Here is a 20,043-nt window from a genome sequence, read left to right as displayed (position 1 = left end):
TTCCTTAAAATCACCTCCTAACTTAGTCCAACATGGACATTTCTACTGGAAAAGGAAAACATTTTGGAAAGAAAGAGTATGGAGTTGTCGTGAAAGCTTAACTATGATTTTTGTAAGAATCTGTTAAGAATGTGGAAGACTCATTCGGGCCTGTTTATAGGAAGAACTTTGACAGAAATGATATTTCAAGACATAAAACATGTGTAACATAAAAACTCCCAAGTTAAAAACTATACAATGGCTCCTGCCAGATGGCTTCATCTCTAAGTTTTATAAAAAGTCCTGCTTTTTCTTTTTTCTTTTTCCCCCCCCCCCAAAGCAGTTTTTGTAGTAGGTCTTGGCTAGAGAATGTACATTTCTAAGTAATCTGAAGGGGATTCCATGATTCCACACACATTCATGCCAAATGATTCGAAGGCCAGAGGTAGTTCTGAGAGGAGGAAGTCTAACATCCGTGATAGTAAGAGAGGGGAAGCTCTTTATGTGCAGCACTTTAGCTGAAGATGATACCGCTGACCCACTGCCAATGGCTTGGAACTGCTTTTCCATCTGTGATGAGATGAAAAGCTCCTGAGAATCAAGGGCTGCTTCCCAGCGGCAGCTGCTGGAGGTGGCGTGGCCCACATCTGTGGCAAGTGCAGGGTGCCTGTGCGAGGAGCTGACAGGTCTGAGGGCAGGGAGGACACCAAAGTCTTGGCCTCAGGGTTCTGAGCAAGGGTATAAAATGGCCTCTTTAATTCCCCCCTTTCCACCCTCCACTCCCCGCCTACCCCTCCATTTAAGAGCTTGTGCAGCCATGGTTCAGTGCTTCTGTTCCAGCCATTTCTCCTCTGCTGTTCCAGGCAAGGGTTTCTCTGAATGCCCCCACCGCCTTCCCTCGATGTTCAGGAATCTTCCAAGCACTGACTGGTGGTGTACCTGGGGCCCACTCCTTGACCAGTGTCCAGCACTCATCCTCAGGCCTGAAGGGAAAGGTCTATCTCAGTCCTCACGGAGAACCCAGGAAGCCCGGGCTGGAGTGATGCTGGGAGGGCACCGTGCCGGGGAAGACTCTAGCACCCCGGGGTCTGCCCTGAGCCAGCCGGTGACCAGGCCAGGTGTGGGTCCCAGAGGAGGTCCAGCAGCATCTCAGCCTGGTGGGAGAGCCAGCTGAGTCCTAGCCATAACCCAGTTTAGTGTGGGTACCCGGAAAATGAAAGGTGCCCAGAAATGAGGCCACGTGGCTCCGAGCACATGAGGCGAGGATAAGCGGTAGAGTTAGCATGTAACAGGGATCATATCATTACTAACCATTTATGGGACACTGCTGCTATTTCATATTATTTTGATTAGATGTTATTATTCCCCTTTTACAGATTTCACTTGGGCTGAGAGAAGTGAACTAATTTGTTCAAGGTTCCACAGGAATGAGCTCAGTTTGACTCCGCACTCCTGGCTTCCTTCAAACTGTCTCTCAACACTTGGGCATGAACAAGGCGACAACAGCACTTCTCAATTCTGCATGGACCTGTGAGCACATGGTTGGGGGACTTTGCAGCCAGTTTTCCCAGGTCCTCGATAGCAAACTGTTTAAGTGGAACTGCAAAATTCTCAAAACTAAATTAAATTCACTTTAATTTTGAGAGCAAAGCAAACAGATGCCCTGCAGCTTTTTTTCCTAAGAGAGGGGATGGAGTTCCAATAAACTGCCTTCACTTCCCTCCCTTGAGAGGGGTTGGGGATCACGGTAGAACCAAATGCAGCTCTGTGCTCAGAGAGCAAACAGCTTTAGCTGAAACTTTAGAAGTTAAAAATAAAATGAAAAGAAAAAAAAAAAAAGAAAAGAAAAAGAAAAACCTCAGCTTGAACCAGGGAAATGCACATTCACTCAAGACAGGATTTAAAAAACACTTGAAATACAAAATGGGTTTCATGATAAGCTTCTTACCCCTATTTTACTGAAACAATGGGAGTTAAAATGTTAAGGAAACAAAAGGATACAGGAAAAAAAAAAAAGCCAGACATTCCAGTTTAAGGAATCAATGCTTCATAAATGTCACCGTATTGCATTATTTTCTGCGTCTACTTAATTTTATAAATATACTTATACTTAGATAAAAAGGTCCCTAAGGGGTCACCCTGAAAATAAAATGAGGCTCAGAGATATGTAGATATGTTTTCTTTAATCCTCACCTGAGGATATGTTTACTGATTTTTATTTATTTATTTATTTTTTAGAGAAAGAGAGAAAAACATTGATTGGTTTGCCTCCCTATGCACCTCGACAATGGATTGAACCCACAACTTAGGCATATGCCCTGACCTAGAATTGAACCCACAACCCTTAGGTGTATGGGATAATGTTCTAACCAATTGAGCTACACTGGCCAGGGTTCGGAAACTTTTTTGAAAATCCAATGCAAAAAAACTCACAATGTGTCATTGAATAATGCCAATGTTAAGCGATACTATTAAATCCTCATAATTTAAAAAATCTTTAATTAAAAAATAATAAACTATAAAATGTTTTTTGAGTTGAAGCTATCATTTTCTGAGCAATCAAACAGATCATTTAGCAGTAGTTTCTCAGTTATTGTTTCTCTGTATTATAATCCGGTGTGTAGTAAGAAAAGCCTACATTTGAGACCCCAAACCCTATCTCCATCCGTGCCCACACCCCATGAGTCTTCCCTTTGGCCTGAACTCTCCCTCCACTCCCTTCCTGGCCCCCACTTCCTAAGGTGAGTTTCTGGCCTCTGTCCAGGGCCTAGCATGCTGGCTCCAACATGCTTATTCTTAGGTTCCTGGCCTTCAACCTGGTCCACAGAAGGTGCTTAATAGTGGCTTGCTAAATAAATGACGCAGGTTTCTGGCCAGGAGCTACTTGCCTCCTTTCTTTCCTTGGGTTCTTTTCTCCATGTGGAACGCCCCATTCCCCCAGTGTACTCATACCACCTGTTCCAACTCTCCATAAATGAGCAGCACCACCATCCAGTCAGTTGTGTGTGAGTGATCTGGCCCCCTTTCTTTTCCTCCCCCTGCTCCCCCAATTCATCCATCACCGAATCCTGTAGATGCCACCTCCTAGGTCTCTCCCTGAACTCCCTTCCTCTCCACCACCTCTACAACACTGGCTTTCCTCACATCTATGGGGCCACTGCTTGGCCTGCTCCCCACTCCCCTTTCCACCTTCTCCTGAACTCATTCTTCCCCTGCTTCTTTCTGTCTTCAGGCTGGAGCCAGCTTGTGGACAAGGCAGACCGGTGGTCTGTGATATGGATTTTGCTGGTTCCATAAGTCTCAGCTCTTAGCAGTCACTTGGCACCCAGCAGCTGAAGAAGTCCTCATACCCACCCTTGACTAGTTGCCAAAGCAGACTCAAATGGTTAAATCAGAGAATAACTAAAAAAAATGTCTTAGTGAATTCTAACTTTAAATTGAACCTACACAAATAGGTGATTTGACGCAGGCCAAGGCTTTGTTTTGGGAGCAGGGATTGGAGCTTTTACAAACCCCATCTGTCAGCAACATTCCCCTTTCTAGTTCCTTCTCAGTGGAAAAGGTATTTAGAGATGCACAAGAAGCAATGTGAAATAAAGCACCTGTCTTGACTGTCTGATTTCCCCTGCCTCTATCCCTGCCAATCTTTCATAGCCTTGTTCCTTCCCCAGCACCTAATGAGGGCAGGGGTGGTGGCAGCCATTCTCACTTTTAAAAAAAATATTTTCAAAGCATTCACTCATTCCTAAAACAAACAAACAAACAAACAAACAACAAAAACCAACAATCATACTCTTTCCTTCAATACTCATAATTATTAGTTTATGGGATATTTAATAAAATCATATGGTTTATTTATAAGTACAGTTGGCATTCAACTGGAAACAAACACAACTGACTGTAAGTATGGAGCACAGGAGGGGGGTGGGCAGGAGAACTTGGGTGGGGAGTGGTGGGCAGACAGGCCTGCATGTGACTATATGTGTGTCCCGCTTCCCCACTCTATTATGAGCTCTGAACCAGAAGAGTCTGGCTCAGTTCACTGCTTTTATGATCTTTGTGTTGAGCATAGGACTGGGACCTAATCTGTGTTTAGGAAATGCTGGCTGCATGGAGGAAGAAGCCTCCTCACAGACCAGCCCCATGCCAATTGCAGCTACTCCTCTAGCAAATCCAGCTCCCAAGCTACTCCTTCCTCTCCCGACTTGGAGTCATTCATGGCCTAGTCACATAGTCAGCAACACGATCTAACTCAGATCCAGAGCATGACAGCATTTCAGGGCCAGATGCAAAGGACCAGATATGGTCCAGCTTCATGGCTTACAGGTCAGGAAGATGAAGACAGGCTAAGAGATCCAGTCAGAGGCGCACAGCCCCTTGTGACCAGAGCTCCCCCTACCTGTTTCCTAGCTCAGACTCCTGTCCTCTCTGGTCCCTGGTCCCAGGAGCTGGTAGAGCACACAGAGTCCCCCGATGGCACAGCCCCAGGCTAAGGATGGCTCTGGAACAGCTCTACTCTATGTGAGTGTCTCACAGGTGAGACCCTTTGGGCAGGAAGCCCACCTTCCTCCCCTCTCCCCAAAGCCTGGGACATGAGAACTACTAGATTAGCTGAAAAGTGAGCCTTTAGCAAGTTAGCCTGCAGATAAAAATGAAGTCTACCTCAGGCGAGAGGTATAATTTTAAAGTAAACGTTGCACCCCAAACAACCCATGAGGAACCCAGTGACTGGCAGACACAGAGAGCTGGCCACTGGATTACAGAGTGAAGGAATAGATAGAGATAAACCTGCTTCCTGGGCTTTGCAAACACTTCATTAATAACACTGACCTCCTTTAAATGATGAAAGCATTTGTTCTACAATACTTCTGATAATATCACACAAATAAGATGCAAAGCAGTAAATCCATTATTGTCCCGATTATGGTACAGACGCATGCAGACTTTACGACAGGAGCAAAACCATGAAGTCTAGGCCAATTTTGCCTTTGAACAGAGAACTGGCCCACCTCACAGTCCGCCCCTTAGTTCATCACAAAAATGAACATGGATGCAGAGGATCCAAAGAGCCCAGCTGGCTAAGGAGTGTATTATGGGATGTATTTTATCAATGACTGTGATAATTATGCTTTTTAAAAGACAGACTTTAAAGCCCCTTCACGGCCATGAATAATTCCTTCATTCAGCAAACATCAACACCTACTAAGTGTCAGGCAGTAGTGGGCCAGGAGCCACATTCCTGCCTACAGGGCACACCTGTCTGCACTAGCAGAAAGCAGATGGGCTAACCAATGTTCACAATCCAGTGTCGTTAGGAACTGGCATAAATGGAAACAGAGGGAGCTTGAGTACACAGAGGAGGCCCCAGCCCAGCGAGGCTGAGCGAGGGGTGTAAAGGGGTATGGAAGGGTCCCTGCAGGAAGTAACGTAAGTTTTGCATTTCGGAGGATGAATAGGAGTTATGTAGTAAATGAGCTGGGGAGAGAAAACAGCATTTGCAAAGCCTGCTAATGTGGAAGGCCAGGGGCATGTTGGGGCTACGAGGGAGTGAACAGAATAACCAGGGTTATAGAGGGGATGACAAGGTTCTCCAGGGCCTGGGTGCCAAGGGCCCTGTGTTCTATGTTAAGGCTGAACTTGATCTTTAAAAAAAAAAAAAAAAAAATATATATATATATATATATATATATATATATATATATATATATATATTATTGATTTCAGAGAGGAAGGGAGGGAGAGAGCAATAGAAACATCAATGATCAGAGAGAGTCATTGATTGGTTGCCTCCTGCACACCTCCTACTGGCGATGGAGTTTGGCAGGTGGGCATGTGCCCTTGACTGGAATCGAATCTGGAACCCTTCAGTCTGAAGGCTGGTGCTCTATCTACTGAGCCAAACTGGCTAGGGCTGAACTTGATTTGACGGTGGTGGCTGGTTGGCCCCTGCATAGTTTTATGCAGGGAGGTGATCAATCCACAAGTGGTTACCTGAGGGTCTCCTGAACAGCTGAGCAGCTCCCAGGGACACCTTCCTTTATTCAGTGCTCCAGAGGCAACAGCAATTTACAAGCCTCATTAGCAGGCTGGTCTCCAACAAACAACCTAGCCTGCCTTCCCTTCCATAATCCCCTCTCTTTGAGGCCACAGGTACTTTAATCACATTCTAATTTTAAGAAGTGATAAACATATGCTATGTTTCCATTTGCAAGTTTTTGATTATCGGCCAGGCATTGTACAATAGCTGTAAATTACCCATTTCTATTATAATTATTTTTACTTCTCTAGATGAAGGAAGAAAAGAAGCACTTTTACATTACTAAAGTGCTTAAGCTGCAGAGGGAGGGAAGAATTAAACACGGCTATATCTTCCACCAATGGCACTATAATAGTAAGAGCTTGCAAAATGAAATGCAAGCTTGTGGGCTGCGTTAGACCAGACCCGAACAGGAGCCTTTGCTCACCGCCATCATAAAACACGGCCCCGACTGCAGCAAACAAGGGAAGAGCTTGGCTGGGGGCAGGATTGCTGCTGTGAGGGGTCTCACAAATGGCTCATTGAAAACCGGGCTGCTTTAGGTGACAGGCTTGTGCTCTTGGACTTTTTTTTTCTGCCTCTAGGAGAAAATTATAAAGATGTAATAATGGTCGCTAACTCAGATGCATCCAAGCCTCTGAAATGTCTGGTAATATTATGACTGGAACTCCGCAAGGATCCAGCCAAGCTATTGTAACTGGCATCAAGGACCCCGAGACCCTGCACTTCCTGTCCTGGTAGGGACTGGCTGGGATGAGGGTGAGGAAGAGCCTTGGGAATGGATAGGAGGCGATGAATTCAGGCCACTAACTGAAGCGAAGAGGAGACTAGCATGCGGAGATGCATGCATATTGGCAGCTTCATGGTGGGGTTGATGTGCAGTGGGGTACCTTAGAGAGCCCACTACCAGGACACTCTTGCCCACTGCACCTGCCTAATCCCCATGATGGTAAACTCATGCCTTCACACCCCCACTTTCTCCTCACCATGTCCCTGGGCCCAGTGAGACACTGGGGTGGCATGTTCTGATGGTTGGGGAGTCTGGGAAGCCCCCTCTATTCCTCACCTGCTCACATCAGCCTTTCTGTGAGAGGGTCCAGGTGGTATTTGCAGGAGATAGTTTGCTTTTAAAATAAATTCGTATGAAAAGCTTTACTTAAATAAATATTAAATATAGGGGGTAAAGATATGGGAAAAAATTGTGAGACTTGTATGTAGATGACAAAGGATTGGAAGACATCACCTAGATTGACATTAAATTCACCCAGGAGCTTTAGGAACACCCATGCCTGGGTCCCACCTCCAGAGTCTCTCATATAATTGGCCGAGGTGTTATCTAGGCATCAACAGGTTTAAAAAGCTCCTCGGGTGACTCTAACATGCAGCTGGGGTGAAAAGAATGGTCTGGAACGCCATGGTTCTCCAAGTGTGGTCTCTGGGTTGGCTGTGTTAACATCACCTGGGCACTTGTTAGACAAGCAAATTCTCAAGCCCCACTGCAAACCCACTGAATTCGAGAGACAGGGGCTGGGGCCCAGTAATCTGAGTCTTCACAAAATCTCCAGGTGGGTCAGCTGGAGCTCAAGTTTGAGAACCGCTGATCAAGGGGCAGGTGTGACAAGCCCTATAAGCAGCCTTCGTCCAGCTCCCAGAACTGAGGTCTGCACCATAATGGTATCTGTCCAGTCAAGATGAGCCCCTCCTGCCAGATATAGCCCCGAGAAGCCCTTCTCTTCCCTGAGACAGAGAGGGTGGGTAGAGGCCAGGTGGTGAGCAGCTGCTGACCAATTACAAAGGCAACGACACCCTAGAGTCCACTGTGTCTTAACCTCAATTAATCCACAAACAAGTTGATCACCCCCAGAAATCCAGTGTTCACTATAATTTTATTTTTGCCATGATTTGTGATTATCACTGACCTCCTTCCACTCCATTATCCTTGTTAATTGAGAATTGACTATGCAGTTGAAATGAATGTTTCTTCCACTAACAGAGCTATACCAGATTCATCTTAAAGTCCCTCACAGCTCAAAAAATTCGATGAGTCTATGGATATATTGATCTGATACAATGAATTTCACCAAGAATTCATGAAATGACCACTCAGAGGTCACCTATTATACATTCACATGTCCAAAGGCTTATAGGAAAGAAATCGAAATTTAGTTGAAGAATAACATTGTATTTAGAGAGCTAAACCAGTGCTTGGGCAACTCTGACCTCTTGGTTGGCAGTGATGTCTGCTTTAAAAGATGCTCAACACACAGTCTATAGATTTGGCGAAGTTCTTGGAAATATTGAGACGATAAGGTATGAACAAACACTCTGAGGGCTGCCCAACTTCATCAGCTGGCTATTTTGATAAGGAAAAGTGCAAAGAAAGAGGAGGCTAAAGGGAGATCAGGGAATCTGTTTATCTATTCCAAAGTGAAGGCTGAAAAATAAACTTTCATGTAAAACCCAAAAGATTACAGGACTTGGCAAGAAAAATCTGCTCGAGAATCTGCAGTGACAAATGGAATTCCTATTGATTAATATGTACCGTGAGAAGCTGAGTGATAAAACACAACAGTCCTTTTCTCATAGCATAACACAGCAAAAGAATAATGCCACCATGAAGGAGAAGTGAGCCTACCCGTGGACGGGCAGTCATACACTGTAGGAAATCTCTCAGTGACCAGGCATCAAAAAAGACCCAGCTAGCTATCTCTTAGTTACTTGACTCAGGACTGACTATAAACAGCTAGACAAAAGCAAGAGTTACACCTGGAGAGTCAGAATTAGGTCCAGGGCATAACTTCCTGCCCCTCTGAGGACTGCCCATTGGCTCCATCGTGCCCCTCCACCTCTGCCCCAAGGCTGGCCCCACCACTGTGGTCATTTATCTGTGGGTCCCAGAGTGTAGAGCTGTGTCTAATTCAGCCTAAGACTGGGAACCTCCTAAGGGCTCAGTGATGACTTTAAAATAAGACATCTTTTTATTATTAAAAAATTACAAAATAGCCCCTCAAATTAGAGAAAATAATATAGTGAACTGCTACCGAGAAGTCTCTAGGCAATCATTAACAACTTTCCATGTTATTTCATTTGCCCCCGCCCCCATCCCCTGAAATAAAAGCAGATGTGGATGCCCCTACGAAGACCCCAGAAGCAAATGTGCCCCAACCCCATCTCACCAGGGGGCTCCATTATTCCTAGAAGTGCAGGAGGGTGGGGCATTTCCTCTGGAGACTTGGGGAACATTGCTCCCACAGGCCCACAGAATGCAAACACAGCCCCAGCCCCTTCCAGTCAGCCTGTGGATGGGTCATGTCTCCCACTCGGTGACCAGTTTGGTGCAGGAGGCTGGACCTGGAGTCAGACAAACCTCGCTTGTAGTCCCAGTTCTGTCCCTTGAGCATGTAGCCTAACCTCGTGGAGTCTCTGTTTGCTCCTCTGCAATATGGGAAATAAGGCCTGCCTCAGAGGGCTGTGGTGAATGCTGACTCTGTCATAGGGCACCAAGAATAATGTCTGGGCCATGACAAGTTTATGGAAGTTTAGCTGCTGACACTCAAGGTTGGAGTAATTATTTTTAAGACCATAGGGCAGCCAAAGACATCAGGGTCAGTGAGGGCCAGGCAGAGAGAGGCCCTCCTTCGACTAGATCTCTGGCAGCCCTTCCCCAACTCCCACTTCCTCCAGGTGGGATGGCCTCGATAGGTAAGTGCTGAAGAACAGGAAGAGGATAGTCCATTCTGTGGACTAACAGGAAGAGGATAGTCCGTTCTGTGGACTAACAGGAAGAGGATAGTCCATTCTGTGGACTAACAGGAAGAGGATAGTCCATTCTGTGGACTAATAGGAAGAGGATAATCCATTCTGTGGACTAAGAGATAAAATGGTTCCCTTGGCCACCAGGTGTCGCCTGCTGGCCTCCTACTAGCCCTGAATCTCACCTCAGGGTCCCTGACCTTGATTCTCAGGCACCTGCCATCAGCTACTCTCCCTTTACGCTGGGTTAATGACCACCACTCCCCCAACATTGTCCACCATCAACATTACTATTTACTAAGCATCAGTTATGTTTCAGGAGCTTTATTGGGTAATTTTCAGACATTATTTCCTGACTCCACACTCCAATATTTTGAGAAATGGATGGTTATCCTCCTTTAGTTTCCTGTTGCTGCTGTAACAAATGATTCCACTTAGTAGCTTAAAAACACACACACACATTTTATTATCTTACTAGAGGCCCGGTGCAGGACATTCGTGCACTGGGGGGCAGGAGGGTCCTTCAGCCTGGCCCACACCCTCTTGCTGTCCAGGACCCCTTGGGGAACATCTGACCGCCAACTTAGGCCCGCTCCCTGGAGAGGGCCTAAGCTGGTGGTCAGACATCCCCCAAGGGGTCCTTAGTGCTGCCGCCCAGTTGTGAGCCTGGCTTCTGGCTGAGCGGTGCTCCCCCTAGGGAAGCTGACCTGCGTTGAGCATCTGCCCCTTGGTGGTCAGTGTGCATCATAGTGACCTGTCATTCCACTGCTCAGTTGATTTGCATATTAGCCTTTTAGTGTATAGGATAGTTCTGATGGTCAGAAGTCCAAAAAGAGTTTTACCAGGCTAAAATAGAGGTGTTGGCAAGGCTATATTCCTTTCTGAGGTTCTAGAGGAGAATCCATTTCCTGTCTTTCCTGATTTCAGAGGATGCCACTTTCCTTGGCTCATGCCCCTTTCCACCTTCCAAGGTGGTGCTTGTTCTGGCTCTGACACCAGCCACAGCTGGTCCAGTCTCACTCACACTGCATCACTCTGCCTCTCCTGCCTTCTTCTTTCACTTATGAGGACCTTTGTGATTACATTGATCCTATCTGTATGATTCAAGATATTTTAAGGTCAGCTGATTAGCAACCTTAATTCCATCTGCAACCTAACAAAGCCACAAGAGGCACCATTCAGTGGGCTGCTGGATATTCCAGAGAGAGAATGGGTGATGGAGATGAGGATATAGGATGAGGATGTGTTTATGTAAAGATGAGAGTTAAAAACCAGGGGTGGGGATGAAATGATCCGGGTGGAATGTACAAGAAGAGAAGTGAAGAATCCTGGGGATTCACCACTCAAAATGCTAACAGAGGGAAGGCAGCAGATAGGGATATCAAAGAAGAAACTACTAGGCTGGAAGGAGTAAAATCTAAGGAAGAAGGGTCAAGAGATGGGCATGATCTGAGGTATCACATGCTGCACCTGTGGCACAGAAGATATGGGAGATTTGGCAATGTGGAGGTCACAAGTGACCTACAGCAGAGCAGTCTTCCTGAAGAGGTAAGAAAAAGCCCTCAATGTATTCCCATTAATTCAAAGTACTTCAACCAAACTTTATGAGACCAAATAGCAAATAATTTTGGACTCCTTGCTTGACCTTTTGAGCAACATTTGAGGAAGAAAGGAGAAAACAAAATGTGCATGATAGGAGAAAAGGGAGATAAATGTTGACTGAAAAACTACCATCTGCATAACAGAGAGGTGACAAAAGGCACAAGGTGGTCATACCCGCTGCTTCTTGAACTCATCTTTTTTTTTTTTTTTTGGTAGAGAGACTGGGAAGGGTTCTTTTGTTGACCCTTCAGGCAATGACAAGAATAGGTAAGAAGGTGTGCATGAGCACAGAGAACCTATTGGCTTCATCTGGTGAGCCCATGATGGATGGACTATCGTGGCTGAACGGTGCAATGGAAGATGCAGACTCAGGATGAGTGAGCGATGTATGCCGTGTGCACAGGACATGGGGATGGGGCCTGAACACCAGGAATTCACTCTCTTATTCTTTATGGAATGCAGGTTGAACCAAAGGGAAATGGCTTCGTTGCTTCAAAACATCAGGATCATGAATTCTTTTTATACAAATTCTAAAATGCCCATACCTCAAAGCATATAAACTTCAGCCACTAAATCCTATTGAACTTGCTACGTGAGCAATTTTAAATCATTCTCAGAGTAAGTCCTTCATTTGTAGTGACAAATATTCTAATAGACTTCATAATAATAAATACATGGAAACTGTTTCTAGATTCTGCATTATGCCCCCAAACTCTTGTCATTATTCTTCCTCTGTGTAGAAAAAAACAAGCATCTAAAATGGATTGGGACCCACAAAATTATAGAGTGAATTAAGTTGAAATGTCAGCACAACCGTCTTGTACGCCTCAATTGTGAATAGATATTTTGATGAAGAGCTTACTAAATCTTTAATTGGAGATGGAGTGTTACTATATAAAGGCAATGACTACAAAGCATTTATCACTACAGAAATTGCCTAAAGCCATCACTACAGAAATTCTCTCCCATCCTCTGATATTAGTATCAGTATGGTGAATCCAGTATTAATATTGAAACGTGGCACTGGATACAAATGAAGTTAAATGTTTTCTCCCAATGAATTTTTCTTTTAATACCATCTTTAATGTGCTAGATAAATTAACAGAAAAAAGAAAAACCAAGCTACAACAACGGTAGAAACATTGCCACAATACAGATAAATCTTATTATACATTCAGGCCCTCTTTTAAAATGCTGGGTATCAAACTGCACAGATGCAGAGCACTAGAATTCTGCCACTTCAACTATTGGTGGTCCATCCCAATTCATAGGGAAAAGATATGGTACTATTTTTCTCATTTAAAGGTTTCTTCCCATAATTTTTCATAAACTTTTGGGGTTGGTTAGTTCTTAATACAGTCTTCGATTTGGTATACATGGACCTCTGATTCAGCATTTGGTTATTTTCAGTTTATAATGTTCATGGTGCTTAGGGAAGAATGTCACAGCAGACATTGTCAGTGCTATGTCCTGACACTCGGGCCTCCCCACTTGAGAGAAACCAGCTTGACTTCCACGTGCCAGTGTCTGCATCCCTTTGCCCTGGTGCTCCACTGGAACCTGCCACAGTCCCAGAGAATTCATTCCCCCAGGACCAGTGCCCAGCCAATGAGGGACATCAGTGATGTGTACATAACCAGCCCACAAAAGGCTAACTCTGAAAGGGTGTTCTATGCTGGCTGCCAGGGACTCCAAGCATGTGTAAATTCCACTTGTCCACACTGGTGACCTGCTTGGTGGTGAACTCTGGCTTATTTCCCTACTTCTTGCTAGCACTTCCTGGGACCTCCTCCCAAACAAACCATGCAGACTTAAAGCCTTGTCTCTAATAAAGACACATGCCATGATTTCTCAATGTTTGGCCAAATGAATGAGTTTGAGAACTGCTGTTTTGGAAATGCCCTTGGCGACACTCTAGGCAGCAGAGGATGACAGGTACAAGGGCTGACACAGGGAGAGTTGTCATTAAGAATATACAAAGCAGGCCTGGCTGGTGTAGCTCATTGGTTGAGAGTCAACCTATGAACCAGGAGATCACTGTTTGATTCCTAGGCAGGGCACCTGGGTTGTGGGCTCGATCCCCAGTAGGGTATGTATAAGAGGCAAATGATCAATAATTGTCTCTCATCATTGATGAATGATGTGTCTATCTCTCTCTCCCCTTTCCCATCCTCTATGAAATCAATAAAAATTACACACACACACACACACACACACACACACACACACACACACGTATGAATACACAAAGCAGACCCTGAGGTACTGAGTACCGAAGCCTGAGCAGGACAAGAAGCTGAGTAATGTGGGGCTGGCCCACGCAATTTCTGGCAGAGTGTGCGTCTCTGCATGTGTATGTGTATGTATTGGGGGCAGAGGTTGCTAAAACTTCACCAATGAGGCCCCAAAGGGAGCAAAGAGAAGAGAGGCTGGCAGAGGGATATGAGTTTGTAGGGCAGGAAAAGGGCAGCTTCCTTCTTCTTCTTAAGAACCCTGAGAATGTGGGTCTACAGGGCCAGAGTGAGCACATCTGCAGGCCACTCAGCCAGTGGACCCGGAGTACAGGCCTCTACCAGAGACATGGAGGCAGGCTTTAGAAACTGTTGATTAAAAGACTTAGTCAGATTAAGGTCACAAATGCCATGCCCTTGAAACTGCAAATAGAAGAAATATCATTAACTTGGCTCATTTGTGGGTCTTTTCAAAAAAAGTTTTGGGAGTAATAAAACAAAAGAGCAAGTTTGAAATATGTAAAAAAAAAAAAGTTATGCACATTCTACTGTTCAAATGCAATTTTTGTCCCCTTTGAGGCTTCCCTCACAGACGTCTTCCTGAATGCATCTTAATGTAATGGCATTCTGTTTACTGAGCATGTAACAACTTCCCACATTACCAATCTTCATATTTTAAAATACTGCACAATATTCCATCAACCCGGTACAGAATTCCATCAATTCTGTACTTGGACTATCTTCCTTTACTGTATATTTAGGTCACTTCTAAGTTTTCACCTTTATAAAAACAATGCATCTTAATACAGTAACTCTATTCACTTTTCAAATTATTTTCTTAAGACAGAATTCCTTAAGAAGCCAAAGGAAGCCCGTTTCCCTGAAACAGGCAGCCCTCCTCCTTTTATCATCTGCGGCCCTTAGATTATTCATAAAATATAAAGTGGGTAACAGACACTGGCATCATTTTTTTCACAAAAACATTAAGGCAATAATGACCAAAAAGCATTATAAAAGTTACATAAAAGAAGGCCTGATGTGAGAATTAAGAAGCAAAGCAGTCTTTGATACAAAATCTCTGATAGGATTCATGCCATAAACACCTATTTCTGATCTTTAAAGTGAACATTTGAAAGTCAATAATTTAAAGTTAGACTCCTATACTAATTCATATAATAGGCATTCTGTCCTAATGATCACCTGCTCATAGAGGAACATCTAGCCTTTTCAAGTTTGCTCTTTACTGGCCTGGTGTGATTACTTTACTGACACTGACCTTCAATCTCTCCAAATATGTAACATGGGGTTTGCTTAGATCACTTGTTTTCATCACTTTCCTCCCACCAAGTGCAAACCCATTTCAGCAAGCAGATTGGTTGCCAACAGAGCTCTGATGGCTGTGGTTAGTATGCAATTAGGCTGACAGGGTTGGTCAGTCTTGCTCCGTATTCCCCTCTTCTGAACGCTGTGACTAGGTGGGAAGGACCAGAATCAAGGTGTTAAACCCCCACACATCTGCCTTTAATATGTGCCAACACTCCCACCCGGCTGTGTCCTGCCTTGACAGTTCCTTTTATAAGAGGAAGCAAGGGAGGGAGTGCTGATGGGAGGGGGAAGGCGGGAAGAAAGATGGGCTCTCATTGAAAACCATCTTAGGAGCTCTGAAAAAGTCCAGGTTGGCGAAGGACCATTTACTCCTTAGAACCCATAGGCCTTGTGGGTTTCGGCACAGCGATGCCAGTTCCCTTGCTTTGCTTCAGGGAAGACGGCAGCTCATCTCTGGTAATGAGACCTACATCTGAGACTGGTGGGGATCAAAGATGCCTTTTTGTCAACAGCTCTGGCCAAACAAATAAAATAACCCTCTAATAACACTCGGTCACGGAAAGAGAATGTTTCTTGGAGCTGCTTGGGTCACATCTTATTTAAAACCAGCCTTTTAGTGCTGTTTTCTCCTTGTTCTCAGTGGAACTGAGTAGGCTTGAAGGCAGGTGTGGAGGCTGCAGGTTGCTTACGAGGGAAGGTGCTGGAAGGGCACAGCTCTGCGTGCAGACAGGTGTTCCTGCCCTCTGTCAGCGTTGCCCTCCTCTCTGCTCAAATGGCAGGTCACTAGCTAGAACAGAATAAAACCTATGCTGATCCTGTGTGCCCAGAGGTATCAAAGAAGGAGAAAATAAACAGGTTCTCAGGGGGACCCTTGTCACCCAGGAGAGGGCTCCAGCACCCACTGTACCACAGCCACCCCTAGAGGAGGTCATTCCAGGGCCACTGGAGACAGGCATGTCTGGCAAGGTGCCCACTGGGACTATAGGAAGGCAGCAGCTCCAGGGATTCCGGCTTTAGGGGCAACTCTGGCCAGAGGTAGGGATAGCAGGGAGGCAGACATGCAGATCAGATTTTCCCTGGGCAGGTGGTCAGCTGCAAAAAGGGCTACTCCTGGGTAATAAGAGCAGGCAGCTCTCACTTCCAGAAGACACTGCCAACCTCATTGAAGGCACTTTCACCCAAAAACCCATCGCCGAGAGCCTTAGGTTTCCCTGGAGCTGATTTCTCCGGGTCTGTCCTAGCAGCAGAATGCCTTTCCATCCCCAGTTCCTGGATTGGCACTGTGGGTCCAGGTGCACGTGAGAGACGATGATGAGAGAACCACGAGGCCACCGTGGTTTGTTAACCACCACCACACAGTACTGCGCGGCTAAAACACTGGGGCTGGGGCCGCCATCCGGAGGCCTGCCCTGCAAAATGGGATCTGTCTGTCTTCACCAGGGAACTATGATGAACGAGCCAAGACAGGCACTGGTCAGGACAAGCCACTTTATTTAAGAGCCTCGACAGCCTAAAGTGGCTTAACATAGGTGCATGAAAGATTTATCTGGATGATAGAATATCTAAACTTGAGAGGCACATACGTTATAATTTTGCAGTTTTTTTTTTTCTTTTCCTTTTTAAGATATCACAGAGTCAAGCGCTTTGGGTAATGAATGAAATGCACATAAAGTTGACTTCATTTCACACAACCTGTCTGGTTAGTGTCTGCCGAGAGCCTTTCCTTCCCAAATGGGATGGTGTTCAGAATCAAGACCCACCCATCGGTTTCTGTGGCCTTCTATCCCCGTGGAGAGCACTGGGAGGATTAATAAATAGAACAGCAGCTATTACTGACTGAGCGCCTACTAAGCCATGTGCTGTGCATTAAGACTAGCACTTCATGTACTTACATATGAGCATTACTCGATACTCATAAAAGCCCTACGAGATAGGTACAGGGATTCCCATTGTACAGATGTCCAACGTGCGCTTTCGAGAGCTTCTGTGACACACATGAGGCTGCACAGGTAATTTTATCTGACTCCAGAGCTGGGGTGTTCACCACTGAGCCACAACGTAAATGAAAATGCTTGGCCCTTCGCAAGTGCTCAAAAAAACACTGGTTATCTTTTCCTATCTTCATACTCCTTTCTTTTAATAGCACACTTAGATGGTTGCCTTGCAGGTTTTGTCCATTCATTCATTCATTCATTCATTCATTATGGGCTCAGTAACCTGCTGGATTTAGTACCGACTCTAAGCTCCTAGACCAGTTTCAGGCAATTAACTCATGAAGGTGAGGTTCAGCCTGGGGGTGGGTGTCAGAGGCAGCCCCTCACAGGAGACCCACACCCAGCTGTGGATTAGAGACACAACCAGAATAGGACAATTTTGGATCTTTTCCACGCCTAGTTTTCTCCCATGATCTCGCTGTTTTCTTTGGCCTGGGCTTTTAGGCCTTCTGACAGCGTGGCTGCCGAGGAGGCCCTTTATCAGGCAGAACACCCCTTTCTCCACACAGGGCTGATGCTTTCTGGTAAAACCACTGCTACAGATAACCCAACTCCGCTGCTAATCACCAGGCACAGTCCCTCAGAGCTAACCCTCACCCCCACATCCTGCCCTCTGCCTGCCTCACTTCACCAGTTTTTGCCCACAATAAAGAGTGATGATAATAGCCGTACTAGTAACTGCCTACATATTGGGCACTGCTGTATGTATTTTTAGATGCACTAACTCATTAGATCCCATAATAACCTTTTGAAGTAGGTACTATTATTATTCCTATTTTAGTACATTAAGGGGAAAAGGGTAGATGTTAATATTTCTTTAGGGCAAACTATATGCCAAGCACTGTGTTCAGCTTGCACTATGATACTCTTAGTGACCCGTGCAGGGTCCCTCACAGAGCTGGGAAGTAATGAACATGAAATTGAACCCACGTCTGTGACTGCCAAGCCTAGAGCTCCCTTTCTTCTCTCCCCGTCTGGCATTGACAAAGATTACCCTCTCTCCCTCTCCCTCCAGCACCCTTCTGCTAATATCTACCTACAAATGGCACCCCCCACCTACGAACAGCACCTGACTCCTCTAAACTGTGCTCCCCCACTCTCTCAGCCTCCCAGCCACTTTCCATGGAGCAAATCCAGAGTCTACCCCAACAGTGTCACAGAGTCAAAGAAGGAATTGGGATCATTCAAGCCAACAAAACACACCAGGTGTTTCCTGAAGCCCAAATCTCTCTCCTAAATCCCTGGAGTTTTTTTTTTTTTTTTAAGATCGAGATATTTGGACAGTTTTAGAGGGTGACACTACCAATAAAAGGCAGTTACTGGTGCTCAGTGGAGGAGTGTGAGCCTTATGTCCTGGGAAGGGGTGTGTGTGTGTGTGTGTGGTATGTGTGTGTGTGTGATGTATCTGGCAGTAACCGGTGAGTCTTTCTGGGAACTAGGTACCTGGCTGGAAGCAGAGGGGCTTCCCTGCGGGCTGGAACGGTGTGCCTCACCTGGCCCACCCCAGCCGAGCTCCAGGAGGACAGGGCCCTGTCTGTTTCCTCTTTCAATCCTGAGAGCCATTGTAACCGTGGGCACCAGTTGCTTGTGTCCAGAAGGAATCACCAAAGCAGTCATCGTTTTAGAGAACAGGCTGTTTGAGAGCCTCAGACAGGAAACAGGACTCAAGGAAAGGGGGTAGTTGTGGAGAGGGGTGGGGGGCGTGAGGCACACACTATTTATTAGGATCACCATCCTGCTCCATCCGGAAAAGTCCTCTCAAGTCCCTTAGAGTCGCCCTCCACCTTCGGGGAGGGGGAGGGCTCCCATTTGACAGAGGAACCTCCTTTCCGCCCAGTTCTGTGCAGACCAGCCCCGCCGACTCTCCTTTCCACTCACCTGGATCACATTCTCCCCCGACAAAATGTGTTTGCTCTGCTGTCCACCCTGGAATCCTTTGCTTCCTCTGGAAGTTGGAAGCCAGGGTCCTCTGCAGGTGGGGACCCCCTGTTGAAAGCTCTTGCAGCACCCTGGGAGCGCTTTCCATCTTCCCACCAGACTGGGAGCTCCACGCGGCGCAAACCACGTTCCTTTGCCCACAGCTGTGCCCCCGACACGTGGGCCAGCGGCGGGCCCTCGGGCACACGGTCAGCGTTAGTGGGACCCTTCTGTGTATCGGCTAAGTCAGTGGTTGGCACACTGCAGCTCGTGAGCCACATGCGGCTCTTTGGCCCCGTGAGTGTGGCTCTTCCAAAAACTACCATGGCCTGGGTGCGTCTATTTTGAAGAAGTGGTGTTAGAAGAAGTTTAGGTTTTTAAAAAACGTGTGGCTCTCCATAGAAATGTCAATCGTTGTCCTGTTGGTATTTGGCTCTGTTGACTCACGAGTTTGCCGATCCCTGGGCTAAGTGCAGGAACGCTGACGGGGGGATTCGAACTCACGAGTCAAAACTACGGCAGTAACGGAGATCCGGCTGACAAGGCCGAGGCGGGATGCGCTGCGAGGCTCTGCACCCGCCGCCACCTGTCGCCCGCGTCCCAGTCCGGGCGGGGGCCCCAAGGGCACAGGCTTGCGGGCTGACAGGGCGGCCGGGCGCGCTTACCTGCGTCCTGCGGCTCCTCAGGGAACTTCCGGGCCGGGGACTTCGGAGGCCGAACCAGGGCAGTGCCCGAGGGGCCCGCCCCCACGCCCCCTCCGGGAGGGGATAGCCTGGGGCGCCCAGTGCAAAGGCCCCTAAGTGGGGCGACCCCTGGACGCGCCCGCGACGACCCCGCGCTGGGGGGCGGGTCTCCAGCGGTCCTGACCCCGCGCTCCGCGGGCTCCCCCTGTGGGCGGGGTCACAGGAAACTCAGCTCCTCGCCCCGCCCCCTCCCTGGAATCAGAGCCCCGCCCCCTCCCTGGAATCGGAGCCCCGCCCACTCCCCTGCCCTCATCCCCTGACAGTTGTGTAGCCTGCGTGCTTTTATTTGCTTTTTATTTTCCTGTTTTGCATTGCGTTTTATATTCTTAGGTCATTTGGTTTTACTTTAATTTTTAAAGATCAAATTAAAAATATATATCAAAGTAATGCAAGAGCAGCACTTTTTTTTTTTTTTTTTTTTTTTTTTTTACAAAATGAAATGGCCTAAAATGTTCCTAAAA

The 20,043-nt window shown here is 46.5% G+C and overlaps 1 protein-coding gene across 7 annotated transcripts in view; it reads right to left on the bottom strand.

Annotated features, from left to right (window-relative positions):
• Positions 1–19,756, bottom strand: part of NMNAT3 (nicotinamide nucleotide adenylyltransferase 3) — an 83,069-nt gene extending 63,313 nt beyond the window's left edge. For 4 of the 7 annotated variants that reach the window (XR_014796604.1, XM_084901811.1, XM_084901808.1 and 1 more), the window contains exon 1: positions 19,505–19,756. The gene's annotated coding sequence lies outside the window, so the exon portion shown is untranslated. The remainder of the gene's footprint in view (positions 1–19,504) is intronic. The other 3 variants (XM_084901809.1, XM_084901813.1, XM_084901810.1) reach the window with 2 other exon arrangements.
• Positions 19,757–20,043: the final 287 nt, after the last annotated feature.

This window comes from Pipistrellus hanaki (assembly GCF_964339955.1).
Source record: "Pipistrellus hanaki genome assembly, chromosome: 13".
Lineage (NCBI taxonomy): Eukaryota > Metazoa > Chordata > Mammalia > Chiroptera > Vespertilionidae > Pipistrellus > Pipistrellus hanaki.
The sequence above is the reverse complement of the archived record's forward strand: the minus strand, read 5'-3'. Positions and strand labels throughout refer to the sequence as shown.